Raw genomic sequence first — 24,824 nt, 5'->3', positions numbered from 1 at the left:
GAGCTTACATCAAACCCTTCAATGGGTCGTAATCCAAGATTTTTACAATGAAATTGGAATTTTTCTTTACAAAGTGGCTTGGTCAAAATGTTTGCAACTTGGTCTTCCCCCTTGCAATAGAGGAGTGAAACTTGCTTGTCTTCAATTTGTTCTCTAATAAAGTGGTGTTGGAGAGCAATGTGTTTTGTCCTTGCATGGAAAACTGGATTTTTAGCCAAGGCAATGGCACTTTGGTTGTCACAATACAATGGAGTTGGTTCGTGTTGAGGTAGACCCAAATCTTCAAGTAGTCTTCTAAGCCACAAGACTTCTTTGGAAGCATTAGTGCATCCTTTGTACTCAGCTTCAGTGGATCCAAGAGAGGTAGATTGTTGCTTTTTACTATTCCAAGAAATTGCTCCTGAACCAACAAAAAAACAATAACCACAAGTAGATTTCCCATCATTGGGATCTCCACCTAGATCGGAATCAGTAAAACCTTTTAAGGTAAAATCAGAATTTGCATCATAAAACAAACCTACATTAATTGTTCCTTTAATATATCTTAAAATTCTTTTAGCAACTTTAAAGTGTGTTTGTTGAGGTTTAGACATGAATCTTGAAACTAAACCAACACTATAAGCAATATCTGGCCTAGTAAGAGTTAAATAATTTAAACTTCCAACTAATTGTCTATACAAAGTAGGATCAACAAGAGGAGTTTGCATATCAAGCATTAACTTAGTGCCTAATTCAATAGGAATTGAAACATGATGAGCATCATTCATTTTAAACTTATCTATGAGATCTTGAGCATATTTACTTTGAGATAAGAAAATTCCTTTAGAGGTTTGCCAAATTTGCATTCCTAAGAAATAATGTAAAAGACCTAAATAAGTCATTTGAAATTTTTGATTAAGTTGAAACTTAATATCAGAAATCAAAGTATTGGAACTTGAAGTAAGAATCAAATCATCTACATACAAGATAATAATTATAATATCATCTTCACTATGTTTAATATACAAGTTAGGATCATTTTTACTTCTAATATAGCCTTGAGAAAGAAAGAATGCATTAATCTTTGAATACCACTCCCTAGGAGATTGCTTTAATCCATAAATTGATTTCTTTAATTTACAAACTAAGTGTGCATTACCTTCTTTAATAAAACCAGGAGGTTGAGACATATAAATTTCCTCATGTAAATCACCATTAAGAAAAGCACTTTTAACATCCATTTGGTGAATAGGCCAATTCATTCTAGAAGTTAAAGCAAGCACAAGTTTAATTGTAGGCATTTTAGCAATAGGAGCAAAAGTTTCAGTATAATCTAAGCCTTCAATTTGAGAAAAACCTCTAGCAACTAATCTAGCTTTAAATTTACTAACTTGATTATTAGCATTCAATTTGGTTTTATAAAGCCACTTGCAAGAAACAAGATTTTTACCATGAGGCAAGGGAACTAAATCCCAAGTTTGGTTAGAAGTTAAAGTATCATATTCTTCCTTCATTGCTTTTTGCCAATGTGGTTGATTTTTAGCTTGATCAAATGTTTTAGGATCATTAGAATTCATAATAGTAGTCATTAAAGCATAATTACAATAATTAACTCTTCTAGCTTGAAGTTTATCCATTCTAGCTAAGTATTCATCACTATCTTGAATTAAAGATTTAAACCATTTAGGTCTTCTTTTAGAAGTAATGGATTCATCACTAGAAGAAGAGTCATGAGGAGTAGAGTTATTATTATCATCATCACTATCACTAGAAGGAATAGAAAGAGATGCATTAGGAGTAGGGTTAAGAGAAGGAGGTTGGTCCTCCACAAGCACAACTTTGGTTTGACCAAGTTCATCATCCTCCACTTTAGAACAATCATGAATGCCTTTTTCTGCAATACAAACATCTCTTGCAACTTTTACCTTGTTAGTAATAGGATTGTAAACTCTATAACCTTTAGTATTTTCATCATAACCAACAAAAATAAAAGGAGAAGATTTAGCATCTAATTTTTTTTGTTTCTCCTTACGTTTGTGAACATAAGCTATGGAACCAAAAATTCTTAAATTCTGCAAATTGGGCTTTCTACCAGACTCACAGAGGCTCGGGATACAGCCATAGCTCAGGCACAGCGAGAGGGACAGAGAGTCGCTGAGTTCATTGGATCGATTAGGGATGCCAGTGCACGGGAGATGGCACAAATGCTAGTAGAGACCGGCGAGGAGAGACTGTACTGGAGGACACTATATGAGGGTGCAGTTCCACCGGAGCGGAGAGCACCTTCATATCGGGCACGATCGAGGACAGAGAGCAGGTCACGCTCTCGGAGGACATTGAGCAGCATAGGAGTGAGTGGATCGATGAGACCACCACAGCCAGGACCAGGAGGGACATCATCTGCGAGACATGGCAGGGATGAGGAGGACAGAGGGAGCACGCAGTGACAGAGGCACGTGCTCCATATGACAGACAGTGGACATCATGTAGTTTGCCATTATGTAGTCAGCCTGCGGGCCATACTTAGGACAGACAGTCCGATTTTGTACTCTGACATTATTATGATATGTGATATGATATGCATCGATATGATGGGATGCAATATGTGATGACTTATGTTATTTCTCATGTATGGATGACTTATGTACTGGTTTATGAACATGTATGAATGCATTTTTATGTATTTTTTTGATGTATTTATAATATGAAATGGATAAAATACTTGATATAATATGTAATGGAATGCAAATGTACTAACCAAATGGATGCAGGACACAATATGGTTTTGGATATCGGAGCACTAGACCGAACTGACTATCCGACCGGACGGAAGAAGTGTTAGTAAGAAGAAATAAGACAGAGGACAATTAGAGATGATGAAAATTTGCTTTCAGTAATGCACTTTGTAGGTGAGAACCTTTATTTTTATTTAGCAAAATGGATGCGTAGCATCATGGCATTGAAGGCCAGAGCTGAAATGCAACCCGATTTGCAAAAGACAGACACATCACAGACAAACGACAATCATAATCAAAAAAGAAAAGGATTATGAGCCATCCCGGTTACTCTAAATCACTCAGTGACATCATCGAGCAACATAGGGACATGATCGAAGCCAAAGATAAATCAATGAAAAGATAAGACTCACAAATTCAAGCAAATCAAACAAACATCTTGATCTTCATTGTCAAAAGTTGAACGTGCTGAGAGGACAATCATGCTGTCTGGTTTCAGGAAATGTGGTACCCCGTCTAAGACAGGACACAGTCTGGTTTCGAGTATACCACACCCTGTATAAGACCCATGATAATGTGACAAAGACAAATGATTTTGATGTTGATATTTGATTGATAAGACAATTTGGATCAGTTTGAATGCTTGGTTTGAGTTGAAAAAGTTCATCTATTAATGCATGATTTCATTAAAGCACAATGTTGGATGGCAAGTGACGTTGGATGAATGCTCAGTGATCTGTCGATGCATAAAGGGGATACCTTATTGCAGAATGCGTGTTTTTGTTTTTGAAGTTTTACAATTTTTTTGTTCGTTCATTCTTTTTTCAGGACTTCATTTGATTTTTATGAATTTTTTCAGGACATTATTCGATTTTTTTATGGATTATTTCAGGACAATTTTCAATTTTTTTGAACTTTTTTCAGGACTTTTTTGGATTTTTATGAGTTTATTTCAGGACATTTTTCAAATTTTTATGGATTTATTTCAGGACATTATTTGATTTTTTTTTTGGAATTTTTTCAGGACATTATTTGATTTTTTAATGATTTTTTCAGGACATTATTTGAATTTTTTATGATTTTTTTAGAGATTTTGCCCCCAGTGTCTAGCAATGCAAGGAATATGACAAATGGATAAATAGGCTTGCTGCAATGATGGTGGATAGAGAGAAGACAAAGGCCTTTTATCATGGAGACAATATGGATGCAATTTCCAAGGACTATGACGTGATGGGACAAGAGACTGGATATGACAATGTATAGCAGTGACATGGCATGAGGGACATGTCAAGAGGTTTTTGAAAAACATGTTTAAATTTTTGTGTCCTTATGTCAGATCAAGATCGAGGAATGAAAAAGAGTGTTTGGATAGTGATAAGAGATGGATAGGATAAGCAAGACCAAGAATGGATAAAGGACATGGACTGAAGGTCGGGATAGGATACATGATGGTGGCAGAAAGTCGCAATAAGCTAGGGAATATGGATGAAAGGTGATAATAAGCAAATGGATAAATGACCAAAAGCTATGATAGACTGAAAGCTGCAAACAAGATGCGTGATGCTCATGATTATTCTCAGCCTTGTCAAGATCAAAGGTGGAAAGGGAAATTGGACATGAGGGACAATAGGATATGAAGGGTAATGACAGGGGTTCGATAGGATAATGGAACAATGAGGGACAAAAGGATATGATAGGATAAAACTTGCCCCCAAGTGTGATGTGCAAGAAGTTCATAGATTACGCATGATGCCTGTTTGCCAGGTTTTCATCACGGTACTTGTCCAAAGCGCCTGTTTGCCAGGTTTTCACCAATGGACGAATTATTTTTCTTTGCTTTTTTTTTTTTCACTTTTTCACTTTTTTTTTGATTTTTTTTGATTTTGACTTTTTCAATAGAAGATGGACAAATGATAGGGAATGGAAGAAGGACTCAAGCGTCTTTTTGTTTGGATAGTAGCCTGGAAATAAATGGACCATGACCTTTACAAGTATGCTCAAAGACGTTGGTAGGATAAGGACATGGACAATGAGATGAAACTAAGGCAATGATTTATGCAAAGGATTGGACGAGAGGGATGGAAGGATGGAAAATATGCATTGGATAATGGATAGGGTACTGGAAGAGTTGGCCTTGAGTGGATGGAAATGTTGGCAAGATCGACATTGGCACACACCTTGAGGGGTGATGGACTGATGGAGGACAAATGTATTTTGGATATTGAGATTTTGACGAAGGAACGACTATGGATTTTGGGGCATAAGGGCCCAAAATGGATGAAGAAGGTGATGGAGGAATAGATTTGAGAGGTTTGGATGGAGGAATAGCAATTTTGGATGCCAAGTTGTATTTTTCTTTTTGTGCTTCAAGGAGCTTCTTGGGAATCCACATGGTTTTTGATTTTTCATGCTTTTGTGGTTCCTTGGAGTGCATTGCTTGCACGAGGGATGTAGGAACCCATATATATTTTGACTTTTCTTTATTTTGCTCAGCGGGCCTTTCTGACCTTTTGGATATTTCTTTTTCTTTATAGATCATATTGTTCTTTGTTTTGACATGTCGATTATATTGGACATGTTGATCCTTGAATACATGTGGATTTTTAGACTTATGACTTTTATACTTGGCATCCAAATTGCTTGGAGGGGGGAATGAATGTTGGTGTGGATGGGACTGATATGGAGGCATGTGGGATGGATGGGAGGTTCTCCAAGATGTGTGCCTTTGCTGATGTTGCATAGGAGATGGAGGGATATAGGGACCTAGAATGGATGGAAGCGATGATGGGGAAGGTGGACATTTGGATTTTGACTTTGAAGGGATACCAACACCTTGAGTGTGAGCTTTGTAGCCATGACCATTAGTATACTCTTTAATATGGAGATATTTTTGCTTGTGAAGGTCTACTCCTTTGCCTTTATCAATATTTTGACTAATAGGACACTCTTTGCTTTGGGAAGAAGACGCGAGTCCATTATGAGGTGGACATGATATGAGAGAAATAATGAGATCTTGAAGTGGATCGGATTGCACCAAAGTGAAAGAACCCATTATGCATGTAGGGGGTTCATGAACATCTTGCACTGACACGTTAGAATCATGAGGGGTATCAGGATCATGAGGGGGACTAGTAGTGTGTAGTGGACATGGCTCAGTCATTTGAAGCTCTTTACAATATTGTCATTAAGAAGAAATGAGAGAGGAGACATCTCTTAAATAGAGATGAGGAGAGGAGTTACAAAGTAATTCCCAAATCTATGAATGCCACCATTCATAAAATGTGTGTGCCATGTGTCCACATCCTCTTATGGAGGAAATCTAATATTCCTTAATAAAGGAAAATAAAAGAAATGACTTGTCCTCACACATGTACTAGAGGACAAATTACATGTAGGAATTCCAAAAGAATATCCTAAACTAAATACAAATAAACCTAAGCTAAGTAAAGATTAAATATTCTAAAACCCCCCCTTAAGCTTTACTTGGGGAGCTTACATCAAACCCTTCAATGGGTCGTAATCCAAGATTTTTACAATGAAATTGGAATTTTTCTTTACAAAGTGGCTTGGTCAAAATGTCTGCAACTTGGTCTTCCCCCTTGCAATAGAGGAGTGAAACTTGCTTGTCTTCAATTTGTTCTCTAATAAAGTGGTGTTGGAGAGCAATGTGTTTTGTCCTTGCATGGAAAACTGGATTTTTAGCCAAGGCAATGGCACTTTGGTTGTCACAATACAATGGAGTTGGTTCGTGTTGAGGTAGACCCAAATCTTCAAGTAGTCTTCTAAGCCACAAGACTTCTTTGGAAGCATTAGTGCATCCTTTGTACTCAGCTTCAGTGGATCCAAGAGAGGTAGATTGTTGCTTTTTACTATTCCAAGAAATTGCTCCTGAACCAACAAAAAAACAATAACCACAAGTAGATTTCCCATCATTGGGATCTCCACCTAGATCGGAATCAGTAAAACCTTTTAAGGTAAAATCAGAATTTGCATCATAAAACAAACCTACATTAATTGTTCCTTTAATATATCTTAAAATTCTTTTAGCAACTTTAAAGTGTGTTTGTTGAGGTTTAGACATGAATCTTGAAACTAAACCAACACTATAAGCAATATCTGGCCTAGTAAGAGTTAAATAATTTAAACTTCCAACTAATTGTCTATACAAAGTAGGATCAACAAGAGGAGTTTGCATATCAAGCATTAACTTAGTGCCTAATTCAATAGGAATTGAAACATGATGAGCATCATTCATTTTAAACTTATCTATGAGATCTTGAGCATATTTACTTTGAGATAAGAAAATTCCTTTAGAGGTTTGCCAAATTTGCATTCCTAAGAAATAATGTAAAAGACCTAAATCAGTCATTTGAAATTTTTGATTAAGTTGAAACTTAATATCAGAAATCAAAGTATTGGAACTTGAAGTAAGAATCAAATCATCTACATACAAGATAATAATTATAATATCATCTTCACTATGTTTAATATACAAGTTAGGATCATTTTTACTTCTAATATAGCCTTGAGAAAGAAAGAATGCATTAATCTTTGAATACCACTCCCTAGGAGATTGCTTTAATCCATAAATTGATTTCTTTAATTTACAAACTAAGTGTGCATTACCTTCTTTAATAAAACCAGGAGGTTGAGACATATAAATTTCCTCATGTAAATCACCATTAAGAAAAGCACTTTTAACATCCATTTGGTGAATAGGCCAATTCATTCTAGAAGTTAAAGCAAACACAAGTTTAATTGTAGGCATTTTAGCAATAGGAGCAAAAGTTTCAGTATAATCTAAGCCTTCAATTTGAGAAAAACCTCTAGCAACTAATCTAGCTTTAAATTTACTAACTTGATTATTAGCATTCAATTTGGTTTTATAAAGCCACTTGCAAGAAACAAGATTTTTACCATGAGGCAAGGGAACTAAATCCCAAGTTTGGTTAGAAGTTAAAGTATCATATTCTTCCTTCATTGCTTTTTGCCAATGTGGTTGATTTTTAGCTTGATCAAATGTTTTAGGATCATTAGAATTCATAATAGTAGTCATTAAAGCATAATTACAATAATTAACTCTTCTAGCTTGAAGTTTATCCATTCTAGCTAAGTATTCATCACTATCTTGAATTAAAGATTTAAACCATTTAGGTCTTCTTTTAGAAGTAATGGATTCATCACTAGAAGAAGAGTCATGAGGAGTAGAGTTATTATTATCATCATCACTATCACTAGAAGGAATAGAAAGAGATGCATTAGGAGTAGGGTTAAGAGAAGGAGGTTGGTCCTCCACAAGCACAACTTTGGTTTGACCAAGTTCATCATCCTCCACTTTAGAACAATCATGAATGCCTTTTTCTGCAATACAAACATCTCTTGCAACTTTTACCTTGTTAGTAATAGGATTGTAAACTCTATAACCTTTAGTATTTTCATCATAACCAACAAAAATAAAAGGAGAAGATTTAGCATCTAATTTTTTTCGTTTCTCCTTACGTTTGTGAACATAAGCTATGGAACCAAAAATTCTTAAATTCTGCAAATTGGGCTTTCTACCAGACCAAGCTTCTTCAGGAGTTTTATCCTTTAAGGCTTTGGTAGGTGTTCTATTAATTAAATATGTTGCACAAGCCATAGCTTTAGCCCAAAACTTGTAATCCATATTTTTAGCATGCAATAAACATCTAGCCATTTCAACAATTGTCCTATGCTTCCGTTCTGCCACACCATTTTGTTGTGGTGTATAAGGAACGGTAAGCTCATGTTTAATTCCAAAAGGTTTCAAATAAGCATTAAATGCATGATTGACATATTCTCTTCCATTGTCAGTATGAAGAATCTTAATTTTAGAACCAGATTGCCTTTCTACAAACATATGAAATTCAATAAACACATCAAGCACTTGATCCTTACTATGAAGGAAATATATCCAAGTTCTCCTTGAAAAATCATCAACAAAGGTAAGTGCATACCTTGAACCTTGGATGGAGGGATTCTCCATGGGACCCAAGAGATCACTATGAACTAGATGCAATTTAGTATATGCCCTCGAAGATTGACCATGAGGAAAGGGTTCCCTATGCATCTTACCACTCATGCAACCATTGCAAACAATTTGAGAAGGAACAATACGAGGCAATCCATCAACCATATTTGCTTTTTGCATCAATGAAATATAATCAGAATTGAGATGGCCAAGTCTTTCATGCCATATAGTAAAATCAACAGTAGTAAGCAAAGAATACTTTGGAGGAGCAAATTCATAGAACTTGAATAAGTTATCACTATCCATTTTAGCAGTAGCAATAACATGATTAGTGTTTGGATCAATGATATAACATATGCCCCTATAAAAGTTAATCTTATAATCTTGACAAAGTTTAGGAACTGAAATCAAATTTGATTTTAATTCAGGAACATAAAGAACATCATGTAATTTCCCATTAGGAACATTCACATCACCAATAGCTTCAACTTTACAACTATGATTATTAGCTAATTGAACAGGAATATTAGAAGTATCGGGATGCAAAGATTCAAAACATTCTTTATGAGAAGTAACATGTTGAGATGCACCAGAATCAATAATCCACTCAAGTGGTTGAGAAACATTATAAGTACATGTAAATGCATGACGAGATGAATTACCATTATTATTACCTTTCTTATAATGAGGTTTATGTTGATTATTTTGATTATTTTGATTCATGGGCTTTTTACCATTTTGTTTCTTAAAACAATTATTAGTAATATGTCCATCTTTCCCACAATATGTGCAATGGGGTCTTGTTTGAGAATTATTCCTTTGATTATTGTACGTATTATTATGATTATTATTATGAGAATTATTATGGTAGGATTTAGAATGAGATTGATAATTAGAAGATTTGTGATTATTATTATGATTATGATTATGTTTATTATTATTGGATCTAAAAGTATTATTATGATTTTGATTTTTAGACATAAAAGCATGTTCACTACTTTTAAGAGTACCAAATTGAATTAATTTAGCTTCCTCTTGACGCAATAAATTACGAAAAATATCATATGTTAATTGAGTAGCTAAGCTAGGAATAGCAAGTTGAGCATGAATATTCGTAATATATTGTTGAAATTGATGAGGAAGACATTTTTTAAGAATAAGATGAATTAAACGTAAATCAGCAAGAGTAACTCCTAAACCAGTTAATTGACTATTAACAGAATCAAACTTTAATAAGAATTCATCCATAGTTTTAAAATCCGTATACCTTAGATCTTCAAGTTGATCTTGAAGTTGAATTTTTCGGGATTCATTTGAGCTATCATAAGTTGTTTTTAAAATTTCCCAAGCTTCATGCGCTTTTGTACAATTTCCAATTAAAACATACAAATCAGGAACCATTGAAATACCAATTAAACCAAGTGCTTCCTCATTTTGAGCCTTCCATCTATCTAGGTCGGCTTGAGGAGTAGATGTAGCGGGTTCAAAGGTTTTATTAGTCGCAACATCCAAAAGGTGTTTGAAACGAAAAATAAACGAGATATGTGTTTTCCAAGAATGATAATTGGAACTATTTAATTTAATTTCCGGAATTAATGTAGACATGATAGCAAAATAATAGTTTGTAAAAAAAAAATTGCCCCTTTGATTAAAAATTAAAAATAAAAATTAACCTCCTTGATTTAAAAATAAACCAGATCTGAGTAATAACTATAACAAAATTTATGTAAAAAAAAATGTTATATTCAAATCTTAAATAACAAATTAAAATTTTTTTTTAAAACAAACTTTATATTTTAAAAGAACTTTAAATCTTTATTAATAATAAAATAAAATTATTTATATTAACAAAATTATTTAAAACTTAAAAAAAATTATAAACTTAAAAAGGTTAATATTAAAGAAAACTTGTTTTAAATAAACTTTTACTAAAGAAACTAAACTATTAGTGTAAATAAAGGAACTTTACTTTACACGTATAAGATAAAGGAAAGGTAAAAAAAGACTTGTTAAAGACAAATATGCATGAAATGAATGTTACCAACCTTGATACAAATAAAAGACCAATCACAAGATAGAGGCGTTAAAAATAGTGAGGGCGATATTGACAAGTTTTACACATTGATAATGACAGAGCAAATGGCACAGACTACAGAGATGTTACTTTGCAGAGAATCTACAGTGCAGAGACGTTGAATGACAAGAATGAATACAAAACGCAGGTATTCAACTCTAAGTGGACAACAACGACTTTAGTATATCTTCTGACTAGGCGTTACATTTGAAAATGAGATTAGAACTTGATAGGTATTCGAACTTTGTGAGATTTTAACAAATCGATTGATGAGGAGCTAAATGGTTACTATGACTGTAGAATAGAGATGTTGTTGAGCTTTATCTTTTTGATCATTAAAGTCTTTGCTGGGCATACAGTGTGGAAATGTTCTCAGTACAGTGAGTGGGGTTTTATCGGATGTCACCAGCCTCAGCCAAATCTATGAAGTGCGGGTGAAGGGCGAAGTGCAGGGTGCGTTTGATATTTTGTTCTTTCACATGGGATTGCAGAGTCACAACTTTAATAATTGACTGTTTTTGGTTGCCTTAACAACTATATACTGATGGAAAAGTTTTCAAATAGAGGCGTACCTATTGCCTGAAACCTATGGATGATAAGTTTGGGACTTCGTTGAAAAGTACCAAATAATCGTTTAGTGAGTACTAAACTTGAATAACATTTAACATAATTTTCCAGATTTAATAAAGGCAATGGGAGCAACTTCAAGCAGATTTAAATGGTTCTGTACTAGCCCAGCAAAGATCCCGTTATGTAGAAAACTCATAAGAACAAAATATTTCACAAATATCAAACCTTACAATCTATACCTGATGGCGCAGTTGCAGAGATTGCTGGGAAGCGAGATAGGTACCGTGTTGATGGCTCGAAGATAATGAAGATCTACCTGGATCCTAAGGAGTGGAATAACACAAAATACAAGTTGGAAACCTTTGCTGGTGTTTACATGCGTTAGATGTATTAAACTATTGTTAAACTTGAGCAAACAAAATATGCCAAAAGCAAGGCTGATATGTAAAGAGAACAAAATATAATGGAGATATAAGAATACACAGATATCAAAGCTACAGATTATGGTTATTCTGATAAGAACAACTATTAAAAAAACTTAAATCTTTCCTCTCAAAGAAACAAATTATGCGAACTAATGCAATGTAATAATAAATTAGATTTGGTGGCAAGCCGACCAAATAGATTAAGGAGGCTAAGTTTGGCGGTAAACCTTCCAAACTATGCAAACTAAAAAAAAAATAGAAACTTTGGCGGCAAGCCTTCCAAAGACACAAATTTAAACTAGAAAGAAGGAACTTTGGCGGCAAGCCTTCCAAAGCCCTTTTTTAATTAAAAAAACTAGAATAGAAGATTAAACCTGCAGGCAAACTTGTTAACAAGTTTGAAAAAAAGTTAAAATCTGAAACCAAAACCTGCACAATAGAAAATATTAGAAAAAGAACTTCTTCTCCTCTCAAGAATGCCTCCAACAAGGTGAACTCCACAGAATGGTAACCTTCATCAATGTCAACTTAAAACAAGGATTAGAAACTTGCTCTGATACCATGAAAGGAAATACAAGAGCAAGGAAAGGAAAATAAAATCCAAGAAAGTTTATGATGAAGTAATTGTTACCAAGAGAAAAGCAAAAACCTTGGAGCATCACCCAAATGTGAAGAAGGAGGCACAAGAACTTTTTGAAAGGGGAAAAGCAAAGAAAAACCCGTTGTGATATTATGAATGAGGCAATGCCTAAAAATGAGAGAGAGAGAGAGAGAGCAAGAAGCTCTTTACAATATTGTCATTAAGAAGAAATGAGAGAGGAGACATCTCTTAAATAGAGATGAGGAGAGGAGTTACAAAGTAACTCCCAAATCTATGAATGCCACCATTCATAAAATGTGTGTGCCATGTGTCCACATCCTCTTATGGAGGAAATCTAATATTCTTTAATAAAGGAAAATAAAAGAAATGACTTGTCCTCACACATGTACTAGAGGACAAATTACATGTAGGAATTCCAAAAGAATATCCTAAACTAAATACAAATAAACCTAAGCTAAGTAAAGATTAAATATTCTAACAGAAAGACATTAGTTTTATCTTTTAAAGGAAGAACTTCCTTCTCAAGAACGATAGGAATGTCAAGTTTGGGTGTTCTAGGTTCACTTAGAGATAGGATCATATCTTTTTTCCACTTTTGATAAGATTTAAAAAGATGATCACTTTGCGGAGGAAGAGATTGGAATTGTTTAGGCCAAAAGTAATCAATAGGAAGGCTAGAAGTTCTTTCAGCTGGTTTAAAGAGACTATGATTGACAGTAACAACTTCACCATTATGGGGAAATTTCAAACACTTGTGAATAGGAGAAGCAATAGCTTTCATGGAAGATAGCCAAGGATAGCCTAGCTTCACACGAAATTGTTCGGATGATGGAATAATAGCAAAGTCTACATCAAGGGGTTTGTTATGGACCTCAATAGGTAATGTAATAGAACCAATTGCAGGAGAAGAAAATGCATCAAATAGTTTCACAACCACATTTGTTTCATCATAGATCACTTGATTCAATTGCAAAGTAAAAAGAAATTCTTCAGTAATGATATTAACCATACAAGAAGGATCAATAAGCACTCCACGGCAAGGTGTATTCTTGACTTTTGCAACTATATATAAAGGACCATCAGGTGCCCTGATAGTTTCACTAGAATCAAAGGTGATGGAAGGTTCTTTAGGGATTTTCTGCTGCTCTACAAAGTTAATCACATTCGGAGTCATAGACACAAGATCATCAGGTGAGACAGAGGAATCAGTAGTATCAATCGCATTAGAGGTATGAGAAGGTAATGGATCAGTACAAATCTGAAGATTTTGGTTAGGAGGAGCTACAGATGTGTTGCCTTTATCATTCACTCCAGAAATAGAGATAGTATTATTATCAATCAAATCTTGAATTTTACCCTTTAAAGCAAAACATTTTTCAGTATCATGTCCAGGTTGATGATGAAATTGACAAAAATATTTGTTATCAAAATAGGGTGAGTTAATCTTTGCAGGATCTATTTGCCTTATAGGAGGAAGAGTAAGCACATTTTGTTCCAATAACTTATTCATAATACTATGCAATGATTCATTCAAAGGAGTAAACTTTCTTTCTTTCTTGAAAAACTTAGAAATAGGAGGCACACCTGATGCCGCATTCACATTGTTGTTGATGATGTTTTCATTGAATTTAATGGACTCTCTGTTCGGTTTAAACTTCCCAAATGGTTGTTGACTACTATCACCCTTATCACTTGGAGCGATAGGATTTGCTTGTTCCATTTGACTCACAGTCAGTTGATAATTGTGAAGAGTTGCGCACAACTGTTGGAAAGAAGTAAACTCAGAAAACAGGAGTTTTTCTCTAATATCTTTTTGTAAATTAGAAATAAAGATTCTTTGAATATCATTGTCAGGCACTGGAAAAGGAATTTGAGCATACAAATGCTTATATCTACCAATGAAATCAGTCACTTTTTCTTTAACACCTTGTTTACAATGCATTAAATCAATCAAAGTAACTTTAGGACTTATATTGTTTTGAAATTGTTGAATAAAAGCATTTGCCAGTTGTTCGAAAGAAGTAATAGAATAAGAAGGCAATGAGCAATACCATTGTAGGGCTTTATCTCTTAAAGTTCTAGTAAACAGTTTTGCAAGCAACCTTTGATCATAAGAAAAATCAATGCATATTGTTTGAAAGGTCTTAACATGTGTTAGAGGATCACCCTTACCATTATAAAGCTCCAAATGCGGAATTTCAACATGTTTAGGGGGAATAGCTCGAACAATGTCAAGAGAAAGTGGGCTTGCAACATCAAATGTGGGCACACTAAACTTAGATTGATTCATAGAGGCAATTTGTTGCTGTAAAGAAGAGACAGTTTGTGCAAGATTGTTAATGGTCGCTTCAATCGAAGAGTTCATATTAGACGTGTTAGATTGTGATGGAGGTGTTATGTTATTGAAAGAAGGTAGAGAGTAAGGTGGTGGGACACTATGATAGTTAGTCATAGGAGACGATTGGAAAGGAGGAACACTACAAGGAGGAATGGAAGGGTTAAATGAATTGCCCCCTTGCGTCATGTTCATTTGTGGAGATATAAGAGGGTTGATTGAAGAAGAAGGATTGTTCCCATGACTAGTGATCATAGGAGGAATGTCTTGTATTGAAGTAGTCATTATGTTTGATGTAAAAGTAGGTATACTAGCAATAGGAGTTGTCAAAGGAATAGAATGATTAACTTGAGTAGGAGGTTGTGTATAACCTAAGGTTTCAGCACAACTTTTCATAGGCATCACATTCGAATCCACAATGTGTGCAATACCATGCAAAATATCAATTCCATTCTTATCACTTTGAACCATACGTTTTAGACCCTCAATTAATGAAAGAGCTTCGCTATCAGGATATTTTTGAGACATCCATTGTCGAAAATCATCAAATTGGTTATCCAATTTCGAAAGTTGTTCTACAGAAACCTCATGGAGAGCTTCTTCATCATTAAGAGGATTAGAGGAATTACCCATGTCCTCGTTAAAAAGGCCATTCAAATTAGGTTCCATCTCCTCGGTAATTACACCTTGGAAAGACTTAATTCTAAGGCTTCGTCTAACGAGAATAGTGTAAGTAGGGCTTATTGTTGTAAAACTCATGCACTAAAGAAAGAGAGAAGATTTTGAATTTTAGAGGTAGCAAATTTCAATAAAACCAGCCAATCTCCTAGATTTAAGCTGTTAAATGCAATCAAGACAATCTCCCAAAATTTTGAAAAAAATGTCCGGGACCGTGGCGAATGGAGTGCACACGGTCCTCGCAGCTTTTTTCAAAAATTTTCAGGGATGACAGTTATGATGATTTTAAAGCTAATCTGAAAAAATTGAGTGATTTTACGATTTGTAGATAGGCCAAATTAAAGTTGCAATCTCAAAATTGAACCCTACCAAGATTGTTGAAAAATGCAAATTTTGAATTTTGAAAAAGAGAGGGAAACTGAAATTTTGAATTTTATGATTTTAGAGGGAATGCTGAAAACAATGCAGGCTTTGAAATTTAAAAGTTGACTTGATTTCATGCAAAATTCGAATTTTGAAAATGGAAATCAAGGTTGTTGCAATTAAACACTTAATTTCAAAAGTCACAAATTACAAATTTTTTGAATAAAACACTGAAATTCCAAATGAATGCTAACACACTTTTCAGATTTAGGACAGTAAGAAACACAATTTTGATACAAATTTCAATTTCAACAATTTTTGAATGATTAGAAGCCTCAATCCAAGCAATCGCTAGACCAACTTTGACTTTAATTTTGAAAGTGTTAAAATTGATAAAATCAGCCAAAATTCTGGATTTTAGCAGAAAAATACAGTAAGATCTAGCTCCCGAAATTTCGGAAAAAATGTCGGGGACGATGGCGCTCGGGGTGCACACGGTCCTTGCAACTTTTTTCCAAATTTTTAGGGATGAAAGATATTGTGATTTTATTGCGGAATCCAAAGTTACAGCCGATTTAGAGGTGTTTTGATTAGTGAAATTATCAGTCAAAGGTTGAATCAAGAAGGTCTTAAAAATTAGGGTTTTGACATTTAACCACTTAATTTTCAGAATTAAAGCACAAATATGAATTGACAATTTGCAATAGAAGGGTAGATCTGAAACAAGCATTAACAATTAAACATTTCACAAGTTTAATTACTAAAAACAAAATTTTAGGGTTTTTATGCAATCAACCTCTAAAATTTGCAAAAGATCAAACATGGAAATGTAATTAGGAAAGCAAAATTTTCAGATCTAACCATGAATAATCAGAATGAGGATGTTCACGTCGGGTTCACCAAAATGTAAAGCGGAAAAATCGAACCCTAGTTGTTCTCCCCTCCCCAACTCCAAGGAGAGAGAAGGGAGAGTCACTAGGGTTGATGGTTTTCACTTAGGGGAGACTTTACATTCAAAAGAGGGGTTGAAACCCACAAGATCCAATCCCACGCAATGCAAGATTGGATTATATATGAATTCCAAGGGTTAAGACATCAAGGATACCCTCTTTTGTAAAGAATGTAGATAGAAAGATTGAACTAGGAATGCATGTAAAGTAGGAAAGATTCGCTTATAAACAGAGATAGGGATATGGGATGAAGCTGCGGACCTAGAATTAGCAGTAAAATGTCGAGACGGTGCTGTTCTGCAAATTTGAGTGAAAGTTGACAGGACGATGGAGCCCGGCGTGCACACGGTCCTCCGAAAAATCCGCGAAACGAAGGGGGTGTTGGGTCTCAAATCAATAGATTGGATAGGTTCTAAGGAAATGCCAACTCCTATGATCAAACCCTCCAATTGACTTGGCCAACATATAGAGTGAACCTGTTTGGTTGCTAACTCTCTCACTTTAGGCTCTGCAAGACCTAGGCAGGTATACCTATTCACTGAATGTCTCCAATTACCAGTGCTTTTTATAGCAGATTTATTATCCTAATCTGATATATCCTGATCTTGAAATGGCATGAGTTCCTTGAATGGAGATATAGCAGATGAGTTCAAGATTGTTGTTTGTAATAACTGTTTTCTTTATGTTTCTTAATTACTTCTATTGCTTATTAAAATACTCAATTATGAATGAAATGATGAGTGCAACTTGTAATTTAGCCAGTGCCTTCTTCGCTGTTTGGGTTACAGAGTCATTACACTTTTCTTTAGGACTTATGGTGCGAACCTGTGAGACAATTTTTTAATTCATCCCTTTATGAACCTGTCAGTTATTATTTCTTTTGGAACCAAATGAATGCTTATATCATATGCTGATTGAGTGAATTTAACCCTACCCTTAAGGGACCAGTCAATTAAGCTTTGCAAGGAACAATCACAATCCGCAAGCAAAACTTTTGTTGCAACATTATAATATAAAACATAGATCTGATCTTAAGAACATGAATAACCTTATCTTATCAGACAATATCACAGACGATTGCCAAAAGAAAATGAAATGATCCACAACACATATGCAGAGAAATAGTTGATCAAAATTTGTATTCCATTATAGTTCGTATACAGAAGACTTACAGGCTGTTATTTTTCGCTACCTTCATCCTATATAATCACTATCGCCCTATATTACAAAAATCATTCTCATATATATATGAGGATGAAGACTTTTCATGAAGAGACACGACTTTTCGAAACACTAATCATTAGTTTGAGTGCTTCTAACAAACTTAAGCAGAAATAGATTTAGAAGTCCTAAATGATGAATGTAGTCATCGTCTTTAAAGGTTTTGATCCGAGCAGTCTGTTTCTTCACTTCGTCTCCCAGCGACAGATATTTGAATATTATCTGGTTGACAGTAGGGGCCATATCTTTACTTCGATCTATTTCTGACAAGGCCCAATCCTTGACGCTGACGAGCTCTTTTCGCAAATCCTCCAGGGATATCACTTCTCCTTCTTTGTAGACAGAGGGCATTCCAACAGGTTTCTCGTCATCCAAATCCTTCAGGTCTCTTCTCAGCGTATCTTCAAGTTTGACATGATTCTCCATATACGCAGTCCCCTCAGCTTTTTCCTCTGGCGTCAAGGCATCGACATTATTTAGTACTTCATGCAATCGTGCTTTTAACCTCTCATGCTCTGTTAACACTTTTATCGTTCCATTATATACTTTCCAATATGGTTCAACCTGCAAGAGCATGGTGTTAAACCGATGTCCTATGATGTCGTTGACCAGTTTGTCCATCCTTTGTTGGATACCTTCTGCGCGTTTATTGGCCTTTTCTGCTTGATACTTCCAGTACAGAGCATCAGAGACATCGTCCAAGCTACGTCCCCCGGGGTATGATGTGTATTCACTGATAGGAGTCCCTGTCTCTAGTTGCAATACTTTTGCCTGCAACTTTTGATTCTCCTCTTTAGATTTTTCATATAACCCCTTATATGTGACGTTTTCTCTGACCAAAAATTCTGTCTGGTCTAGGTTCAATCTAGCAACATCCAAGTTGAGTTTAGCAGTGACCCTAGGGTCTGTCTTACCAACCTGATGAACCATGAGGTGCCCAAAGGTTTCTTCAATGTCTACAATGATAGGCCTCTTCCCCTTTGGATATAATGCCCATTGTAGGAGAGCTTTCTTGTCTAGATCATATCCAGAGCCTAAGAACAATTTGTCTATCTCCTGAGGCAACACCTGTTGATTTAAGTCTTGTTTCTTCAGGAAGTCGTCAAATAAAAGTGCTGAGTTTATATCCCAACCAGAGAAGATGATTACACTGGCCTCTTTCAGTAATTTCCTCCCTTTCTCAGGAGTCATATCCTTCATGAGGACATCAATCTCATCCTGCAATTTCTTCATCTGTTCCTCTTCTGGTCTTCCAGCCATGCTTCATTTTACATGAGCTCCTTTGTATTGATATAAAAATGAAAGAAATTCCCTAGAGGAGGCGAATCCATCATCAGCAACAAAATCTTCATGCTCAGTCATCCTTATATCGACGACATCCTTGATGTTAATTTCACCAGTGTCCATATTCATCTCTGCTTCGAAACCAGGAGGATAATCTTCTCTAGGAGAATCAGCTGGGATACTACTGGCAGTCGATTTTGGTGACATGTGGGCTAGGGGCTGACTATCCTTCTCAGTATTAATGAAATGAAGGAATTGCGAAGGCACTCTATGCATGATTTCTGCTTCATGTTGAAGCAGCCTTTTAGCCACTTCAAGAGGATCTTGGAGATTTCCAATTAAGTCTCCATCTATCATTCCCCTTGCCCTTTTCCATTTGTAGGCCTCCCAAACTAACTCACTCTTTTCTCTCAAAGCTTTGGCCTCCTCTCTTTCAAGATTCTTAATCAGGTCATCTGGCATTTTGGCCACATGTATTCCGGCTTTGAGTTTTTGTGATACTCTGGCAGCTCTTATATATCCTTCAGGGTCGAAGTTCTCTCTAGGTTCACCCAGAGTCATGCCATAGTAGTCTAACTTGTTCTGCAGTAAATGATAACTTTTTGAACTTTTAACAATGAAATCAGAAAAAACCAATAAACCTAGAACAATGGATTGTTTACCGGAATCTGTAAGGTGTTTGGCACTGACAATAGACAATTGTCTTATAATCTCCAGGCTAGCCACCCTGTTTGGCACTGTAATTGGGAGCATGTGGGGTTTTCCTTCATATCCAAATACCCTGATTTCTGTATGATTGTTATGGCAATACCAATCACCCCAATTATGATCAATCTGTGACTCTGGAGAGAAGTCCTTTGGTCTGAGGAATCTCTTGATTTCAGGGGACAAAGTGTAATCCCTGTGTTGCCCAAAAGCTGCACTAAGAGGTTTCACAAAATATTCTTGAAAGTGCCAGTACTGGTTGTTCATGAACCTCTGGTCCCATGCAGATACCCATAACTGAACTGGCTTCTTCAAACCATTTTTATCATAGGATCGAATGCAGAAATCATCTGACCAGAAATTAATCTCTTGTCCACAATAAAGAATGATATGCATTAACAAGGAATACAATGAAAAATGAACATTCACAAGGTCCCCTTTCAACTTTTCCAATCCATGATTTAAAGCATCTGCAACATAAGTGGCAAAATCAAATGACCTAGGGTCTTTTGACTGTAAATCAGCACACAGAACCATAACCCCAATATCCATGAGTGGATGAGCCTCTAGGCCTAATACTTGAGCTGCAACATAATAGGTATATTTAAAATAAGGATGGAAATGGTTGACATCAAATGGCACCTTGTCATCTTTGCTGAATGGAACAAATGACCCACCCACTTTTGGCCTGTGAATAGGTAGCCTCCAAGTCCTGTAGATGTTTTCCAAACTAAAGAATTCTTGTGAAAGTTTCTTCATATCGATACTCTCCTCCACCTCCCAGTCCAAATCAAACACCATATCAATAGTCTGTTTGTTAATTACTACTAATGTATTCCCTCTGTAATCACATATGGTTTTGGTTCTTGGGTTGTAACAATCTACCAGAGCTTTCATTAATTCTACATCTACAAACACATTTGGGACTACCAATTTGCCTAAGTTCTTCTTCCATAGATTACTTATGGGTTCAGGGGCGTCCCTTCTTTTGTAACTAAATAAGAATAACTCATGTCCTTTGATTTCAGTCCAAATATCTCCTAGATTTTCAAACCTATCCTCCAATCCTTCTTCTTCACTTTTGATCTTTTTGGACCTTACACTAGATGAGGGACATTGGTCTAATAAATCCTGAGTCAGAGCTCTTCCTTCCTTCTTTTGTCTCTTGGGCTTCTCTTCAGGGTTTAACTCTTTTCCTTTCCTACTCTTTTTAGAAGAAGAAGACGAAGGTTCCATGATTACAGCAAATATGAGAAACAACACTTACTTGGAGAAATGCTCAGCTCTTCTGGTTATCGTTCGCAAGTTTCCACAAGCTCTCCGCAATTTTCAGTCTTTTAGCATTGATCTGGTTCTTATGAAAATTCAATCAGTTCAACTGTAATCGTATGGGCAACTTGTGCATAGTTAATGTTCTGTGTCTACAATGGCTACTCAAGTGTTTAAACTTAATTGCAGATGTGACATTCTTCACTTGGGCCTTTAACTCTTTCGCGAGAAGTACAGTTCGCTCAAAGTGATCATATTTCAAGTTATCGATGAAACCCTTGTCTTCGGCCGAGTGTTTAAATCCTTCATCGAAAGCCCATTTTCTTCGATACTATTGTTTCGGTGAATAGCCCATGTCGAGAAGCCACTTTCAAGACTCATCAAAATCATTCTTTCATCGATAGTCCTCCTTTTCGATAAGTCACTCGCAAGTTTCATCGAAATCATTCTTTCGATGAGTTTCTTTCTTCGGTGAGGGCCCATGTATGTCCATTGACATTCCTTTTTCATCGATATCCTCCTTTATCGATGAAACACCTTTGCTTTTGTTCGACATTATGTCATCGATGAAAACTTGCGTTTCGATGAATGCTTTATGAGTTTCTTCGGTAATGATATTCCTTCGAAATTACTTTTGCCTTTTTGCCTTTCGATGAAACTTAGAGTATCGATGAGTGATTTTCTACATTCATCGAAAGTGACCTTTTGCCGAAATACTTTTGTTCGGTGCTTTACATACCTCATTTCGATGAAAATACTCTTTCGATGAAACTTCTTTTGCAGTGTTCGATACAATTTGCTGGCCGAAAACATCTTTCAGTCTTCACGCCTATGGGAATATACATTTTTTATATATATTTTTTATTTTCAAATATAGTGTTCAACAGGGGGATCTGTTCGTCTCTGCACAAGGATTCCAGATCTTCAATTACAGCCGCATACCTGCAACCTACACACAGAAAAGAGAGGACGATTGGGGGGTTAGGGATGAGGGGTTTGCCTTTAGGTCAAACCTCAGTTTTTGAATTAACCAAGAAATGAGAATGCTGTAAATGTAAATGTTTGTAATGTAAACAAGCACTGATACCTTGTTGTAAGAATGTTTGTATTCTTACATGCGAAGGTGTAATGTATGTAGTATGTTGTATGTTGTATGTGATCTCCTCTTCAATGGTTGAATCCTTGTCTTGAATGCAACACCTAGCCTTGAATGGAGACTTAGAATGCTCAATTGCTTGAAGGAATGCTTGAATGCTTGAATGTTTGAATATTTGAATATTGCTTCTGCCTTTTGCTTGCATATATCTTCTTTTTCTGACCTCCTCAAATGGGAGAGGAAATGTAGTTTATATACTTGTCAATTAGGGCTGATAGACTGATTTTCCCGACCTTAGGCCGACCAGGAAACATTATTTTCCAATTTGCAAACTTAAAGACCCGAATCCCCAAAAGAGACCGGGCCCAAAATAGGGCCAGGGACCAGGGCGCTGGGCACCCTAGTCCTGAAGGACTAGGGCGCTGGGCACCCTAGTCCTGAAGGACTAGGGCGCTGGGCACCCTAGTCCTGAAGGACTAGGGCGCTGGGCACCATGGTCCCACCTCCCAGGACAGCAGGGTGCAAGGAGGGATCAGGCCAGGGTGCTGAAAAATGCAGTTTTTGATGTCATGAACAAGTTTCGGGGTCTCCATTCAGGTTCTGTGTTGCATCGCCATCGTGAAGACCCAAATGCAGTCGAAATTGCAAGTGTCGCAATTTTAGGACGCTACAATAATGTTGAGGTTAGAGATGCTTCAGTCACTAGTATTGAGAGGCAACCCTGGTACACAGAGATAGTCCAAATTTTGAGAGGTGCTACATTCCCAGAAGAAATGACACATAATCAGAAAAGAACTCTGAAACTCAGGTCCCAAAAATATGTGCTCATTCAGGGTGATCTTTTCTGGAGGAAAAGAGATGGAGAGCTACTAATATGTTTGGATGAATTCCAAGCTAAACGGGTGTTGACTGAAATGCATGACGGAGTATGTGGAGGTCACTACTCTACTAAGACTACTGCTAGTAAGATAATCCGGGCTGGATACTATTGGCCCACTCTATTTAAGGATACTCATGCATATGTTCAGAAATGTGACCCATCTCAGAAATTCTCATCCAAGCTGAAGTATGAAGGAGCCTTACCCTTAAATCCAGTCTCTGTAGGAGATTGTTCAGTGGGGCATTGATTTTATTTGAGAGATTATTGAGAAGTCAGGGAGAGGTCACAGATGGATCATAGTTGCCACTGATTATTTCATCAAATGGATAGAAGCCATCCCTACAAGAAGAGCTACTAGTAAAGTTGTCATTGATTTCTTGATGGATAATGTTGTAACTAGATTTGGAACACCTGCAAGATTGGTGATGGATAATGCCATGTGTTTCAGATCAGAAGAGTTTGTAGTCTTTTGTACCAATCATGGAATACTCATGTCCTACTCTTCACCTTATCACCCTCAAGGGAATGGACAAGTAGAATCTAGCAATAAAAGCCTGTTGACTATCATTAAGAAAATCCTAGAAGAGAATAAAAGGTCTTGGGATCAAAAATTGAAGTTAGCTCTGTGGGCAGATAGAATAATAGTTAAGAAATCCATTGGAATGTCACCTTTTGAATTAGTCTATGGTGCCCAAGCCAGATTGCCAGTAAATAATCTTCTTCCAGTTTATAAGTTTTTGCAAAGTGAGGACATGGAGATATCTAAACCGATGGAAAATAGAATGATCCAAATTGTAGAAATGGAGGAGCTTAGAACTTCTGCCCATAAGAGAAATCAGAAGATCCAGTTGCAGTCAAAATATCTTTTTGATAAAAGGACATCACAAAGGAAGTTTCAAATTGATGACATGGTTCTTCAGTGGAATGCAAAAGGACAGGATAAGGGAAAGCATAAGAAATTCGAATCACTGTGGATTGGCCCTTTTGTGATTTATGATTTAAATGGTAAGGATTCATATTTATTGAAGAATATGAATGATGAAATATAGGAATTTCCAGTGCATGGACAATTCCTAAAGCACTATTTCTCTTAATGTCCATGCACGGTAGGTCCTTTGTTTGTACATATTTTGTTCCTTTCCTATTTTTCTATTTTGGTCTGCTTCTCCAGAAGTTTTTGAGTCTTCTTGTGTTGACCTTGCGGTCAACCATCCCCAGTCAGAGCCACTATTATCATTGATTAAAAATGGGCTTTTCTTTTCCCATAATTGGCTATGGTTTTTTGAAAATTTGAGTAAGGCACATTTTCAAATGCTTCAGCTCTATTTTAGGCCTTAAGGGTTTAGGGTTTTTTGATTTTAAATCACCTAATGTCTGTTTAAAACCCTCTGGTTTCTATGCTTTTGTTACTTTATCCACTTAAGTAATGGGTCATGGGATCGTAGGAAGTGTCCCCCCTTGTCGTTTGCCTAGGCAGTCATGTTAATTAATCGCAAAAAATTTATGCCTTATGTGTATTCCTCCTAAAGTTGTCAGGCCTAGTAAGTAGTGTGCATCGCTTGAACTTGCAAGGATACTGTCTGCCTAAACTACAGGAGATAGAAATTGCAAAAGTGTTGCAAGTTGATCGACAGGTGAGTAGTATTCACTGACACATTAACTATTGGTAT

General features: G+C 36.0%; 1 pseudogene; it reads left to right on the top strand.

The window, feature by feature from the left end:
• Positions 1–11,732, top strand: part of LOC131874435 (uncharacterized) — a 132,474-nt pseudogene extending 120,742 nt beyond the window's left edge.
• The last annotated feature ends 13,092 nt before the right edge of the window (positions 11,733–24,824 follow it).

Source organism: Cryptomeria japonica, chromosome 3 (genome assembly GCF_030272615.1).
Source record: "Cryptomeria japonica chromosome 3, Sugi_1.0, whole genome shotgun sequence".
NCBI lineage: Eukaryota > Viridiplantae > Streptophyta > Pinopsida > Cupressales > Cupressaceae > Cryptomeria > Cryptomeria japonica.
The sequence above is the reverse complement of the archived record's forward strand: the minus strand, read 5'-3'. Positions and strand labels throughout refer to the sequence as shown.